This window comes from Equus asinus, chromosome 8 (assembly GCF_041296235.1).
Source record: "Equus asinus isolate D_3611 breed Donkey chromosome 8, EquAss-T2T_v2, whole genome shotgun sequence".
Taxonomy (NCBI): domain Eukaryota; kingdom Metazoa; phylum Chordata; class Mammalia; order Perissodactyla; family Equidae; genus Equus; species Equus asinus.
The window spans coordinates 36774433-36780029 of record NC_091797.1 but is presented as its reverse complement, the minus strand read 5'-3'; positions in this window follow the sequence as shown (position 1 = coordinate 36780029).

The following is a 5597-nucleotide window of genomic DNA, read 5'->3' as shown; positions in this document are numbered from 1 at the left end:
AGAAAATAAGATGCAAAATGGCAGATGTAAATCCCACCATGTTAATAATAACATTAAGTGTGAATAGATTAAACAATCCAATAAGAAAATGGAGACTGACAGACTAGATAAAAATCAAGATCAACTATGTGTGTCTACAAAAGACACATTTTAGATGCCAACATACAAATTGAAGAATTCCATAGAATTAAAAAAAGATACATCACACAAGCAACAAGACCTTGAGGGTCTATTCTAATATGAGGCAAAATAAACTTCAAACAAAAATGTTACTTGAGATAAAGAGGAACAATTTTATAATGATGAAAGTATTGATTAATCAGGAATATGTAGAACAATTATGTACACTGAATATATATGCACTGAAAAACAAAGCACTCAAACACATGAAGCAAAAACTTGCACAATTGAAGTGAGAAACAGAAAATTCAAACAGAGTATTTGGAGAACTCAATACTCCATTTTCAATAATGGACAGAACAACTAGAAAGAGCATAAACAAGGATATAGAAGAACTGAGGAACACGATATACCTCCTAGACCTAACAGACATCTACAGGATTCTCTACCTAAGAAAATAGAATACACATTTGTCCAAAGTGCACATGGAATATTCTCCAGGATAGACCATTTATTAGGCCATAAAAGAACTTCAATATGTTTAAAATAATTGAAATTATACAAATTATATTTCCTCATGACAATGTAAATAAAATATAAATTAAGGAGGTGAGCTTCATGGCCTAGTGGTTAAGTTAGGTGCACTCCAACGTGGCAGCCCAGGTTCATGGGTTCTAATCCCATGTGTAGACCTACACCATTCATCAATCATGCTGTGGCAGTGACCCAAACCTGAAATAAAGGAAGATTCAAGTGGATGTCAACTCAGGACTAATCTTCCTCAAGCAAAAAAAGAGGAAGATTGGCAATGGATGTCAGCTCAGAGTTGATCTTCTTCAGCAATAAAATAAATAAATAAATAAATAAAAGAAGGCAATTTAGGAAATTCATATATGTGTGAAACTCTGGAAGGACCAATGGGACAATGAAGAAAGCATGGGGAAATTACAAAGTACTTGGAGATGAATGCAATAAAAACATAACATATGAAAACACATGGATGCAGCTAAAACAGTGGCTAAATACATATATGAAAAACTCAAATTACTTACTTAAATTTCCAACTTAAGACTAGAAAAAGAAGAGCAAAGTAAACCCAAAATAAGTATAAGGAAATAATAAAAATTAGGAGGAAAGGAATAAAACAGACAACAGAAAAACAATAGAGGAAATCAACAAAATAAATAGTTGGTTTCGTGAAAATTTCAACAAAATTGGCAAACTTTTACCTACTCTGACCCTTCCAAAATGTAGAAAGGGAGGGAATAATGACCAACTCATTCTGCGAAGCCAGAATATCTTTATACCAAACTGATAACTACATCACAAGAAAATACTACCATATACCAATATATCTTATGAATATGGATGCAAGACGTTTTTAGTAAAATATTAGCAAACTGAATCCAGCAAACACATAAAGGGAATTATACACTGTGATCAAATGGAATTTATCCCAAAATTGAAAGTTTGGTTTAACAACCAAAAATCAGTCAATGTAATACACAGTTACATAATAAGTTAATGTAATTACGTATTAATTGAATAAAGGAGAAAAACCACACAATCATCTCGTCTCAGACAAAGACATAGGACAAAATATAAAAGCCTTTTGTGATAAAATATTCAACAAAATAGGAATAGAGAGGAACTTCTTTAACCTTACAAAGGGCATTTACAAAAAACCCCACAGCAGACACCGTACTGCATGATGAAAGATTGAATGTTTTCTTCCTAAGATCAGGAAGAAGATAATAATGTCCACTCTTGCTTTTTCTATTCAGAATTGTACTGGAGGTTCTACTCAGGGAAATAGGCAAGAAAAAGAAATAAAAGGCATACACATGTAAAGTAACAAGTAAAACTAATTCTATTTATAGATGACATAATTTTCTATGTCGTAAGGAATATAAATATCTTAAGGAATCCATTAAAAATCTGTTAGAAATAATATACAAGTTCAGCAAGTTTGCAGGTTACAAGATCTATATACAAAAATTAATTACATTTCAGTACACTATTAATTACATCTGAAAACAAAATTAAGAACACAATTCCATTTATAATAACATCGAAAAGAATAAACTAAAAAAGATTCGTGGAAAAAATTAAGATCTAAATAAACGGGAAGACATTCCATGCTCATGGATTGGAAGACTGTATATTGTTAAGATTTCAATGTTCCCAAACTGGTCTACAGATTTAAAACAATTCTAATGAAAACCCCAGCTGACATTTTTGAAAAAATTGTCAAGACAATCCTAAAAATCATACAGAAATGCAAGTGACCCAGAATAGCAAGATAATCTTGTAAAAAACCATAATTGGACTATTCACACTTCCTGATTTCAAATTTGCTACAAAGCTACAGTAATCAAGACACTGTGTCACTGCCATAAAGATAGACATATAGATTTATGGAAAAAAATTGATAGTCCAGAAATAAACATTTACATTTATGGTTAATTGATTTTCAACAACAGTGCCACACAATGTAATAGGAATGAAATAGTCTTTTCTACATATGCTGTAGTGTCAACTGTATATACACATGCAAAAGAATGAAGTTGGACCCCTACTTCACACTACATGTAAAACATTGACTCAAAATAGTTCACAGACCTAAAAGTAGGAGCTAAAGCTATAAACCTCTTAGAATAAAACATTGCAGTAAAACTTTTAGAATCTTCCATTAGGCGATGATTTCTTTTACATAATATCAAAAGCACAAATGACAAAAGAAAAAAAATAGATAAATTGAACTTCATCAAAATTTAAAACTTTCGTTCTTCAAAGGACATTATTAAGAAAGTGAAAAGACAAGTCAGCATGAAAGAAAATATTTGCAGATTATATATTTGATAAAGGACTTGTATTCACAATAGATAAAGAACTACCACAACTCAACTATAAAACAACAAACAGCTGAACTAAAAAACAAGTGAAAAATCTGAATAAACATTTCTCTACAGAAGACTCACAAATAACCCAATGGGACATGAAGATATAGTCAACACTGTTAGTAGGCAAATGCAAATCATGCCACAGTGAGATTCCATTTCTCATCCACTGGAATGACTATAATAAAAACATGGGCAGTAAAATGTGTTGACAAGGATGTGAAGAGATTGGAATCCTCTTACCTTGCTGGTGGGAATGTAAAATGGTGCGGCTACTTTGGAAAACAGGCAATTTCTCAAATTGTTAAATACAGAATTCCCTTGTCATTCAGCAATTCCACTTTGAAGTATATACCCAAAAGAAAGGAAAACATATGTTCACATAAAAACTTGTACATGAATGTTTATAGTAGTAGTATCAATAAATAGTTAAAAAGCGGAAACAACCCAAATGTCCATAATTGATTAATAGATAAATAAAATGTGGTCTGTTCATATGTTGGAACAGTGTATTCTGGGATATAAAGGAATGAAGTGCTCAATGTTATCACATGGATAAAACTTAACAATATTATGCTATGTGAAAGAAGCCAGTCACCAAAGACAGCATATTTTTATTCCACTTATATGTAATGTCTAGAATAGGCAAGTATAGAGAGTTCGAAAGTAGATTAGTGTTTGCCTAGGGTAGGAGGGTGATGGGGAATAGGGAGTGACAGCTAACGAGTATGACATTTTTATTTTTAATTTTAAATTTTTCTTATTGTGGTAAAAAGTGCATAACATATAATCTACCATCTCAACCACTTTTAAGTGCACAGTTCAGCAGTGTTAGGTACATTCCCATCGTTGTAAACAGATCATATCTTTTTCATCTTGCAAATCTGAAACTCTATTCCCATTAAACAACACTTCCCTTTTCTGACATTTCTTTTCAAGGTGATAACGATGTGCTAAATTTAGATTGTGGTGATGAGTGCATGACTATGAATTACTAAAAAATATTGAATTGAATACATGAAATAGGTGAATCTTACTATGTATAGGTTATATTTCAACAATGCAGTTAAAAATAACACTGCAGAAATTTATATCAAAATGACTAATATGTGTGCTGTCAGGGAAACTCCTCTTTAGAACTTAGAGAAATCCTCCCACAGAGTAGAAGGAAAATTCTGCTCTCCCTTTTCAATCTAAATTCTGAGATATTCTATTAGTAACAATTAACATATCCTCAAAACACCAGTAAATATTAGGTGTGCTAAAGTCAAAACTTAAAAATGTAAAACATAACTACAATTTTATGAAACAATAAAAATATAAAGTATTTAAAATATGCAGTCCTCAGAAGTACAATTATCACAAATGTCCACATTTAACTTGGCATCTGCAGCACTTCGGCTTTGTGTACCTACCTCATTTTCTGCAGGGTTGTTCTCATCCTTACTGGCCAACTTCAAGTTTCCCTTTGTACCCTTTGAATAACTTCTTTGTTACTAATGCCTTCTAAGGAATAGGATCTAGTTTTGAAGGAAATGATTTGACAAATAATCATGCCAAATTCTCCTGTGGTTCTTTCCTCCAACTTTAGTATTTCCTTTAAACGTTTTCTCAGGCATCATGGCAATGACTGTAGGGTGCAGATTTGGTGCATGTGCCTAGAAGCTCATTCAGTTGGTCTTGTACATTCTTTCTCTAAATGTGTGTGTGTGTGTGTGTGTGTGTGTGTGTGTGTTTTAAATGAAGACAATGGAAAAAATTAAGTCCAGGGCCATGACAGAATAAGAAAAGCTACCTTACCTGATTGCAGCTAAATGCACCATCTGTAGGCCATTGGTGGCTGACTCCTAACCCACACACTTTTTTATATCTATGCATTATTTCAATCCATCTGTATGTATTTTAGTTTAGGTAATGTGGCACCACACTGTTTCCTCTTTCTTACCACATGTAATATCTCATTTTATCATCTACCTTCTAATCATATTGGGACCACACAATTCAGAGAAATAAAATGTAAGTGTAAATGATGAGTGTCTTTTCTGGGTTGACAGTTAAATTTTTTTCCTACCTCTTGCACTCCTTCTGTGCTTCATCAACCTTGAAAGCCACATTTTGAGATGGCTGGATCACAAGATACATGAAGTAGAAGGGTGAGAGCCAGAAAAATATTTGACGAAATAATGGCTGAAAATTTTCCAATTTTGGACAAAGACATACCTATAGCTTCTAGTAACTCAGTATACCTCAAACAAAATAAACCCAAAGAAAACCATGCCTTGATACATCATAATCAAACTTTAGAAAAATAAAGACAAAAAGTGACTTGAAAGCAATCAGATGAAAATCAAGGTGATATTTTTAGAGGAAAAAATGAGACAAAACACTACAGAGTTCTCATCAGAAATCATTGACGTCCAAGGGAAGGGGAACACCATTTTTTAAAATGATGGGGAAGAGAACTATCAACGAGAATTTAATATCCAGGAAAAATGCTATTCCAGGTACAAGTGAAATAAGGAAATTCTCAGATGAAAATAGAAGAAAATCTGTTGTCAGCAGATCAGTTCTAAAAAA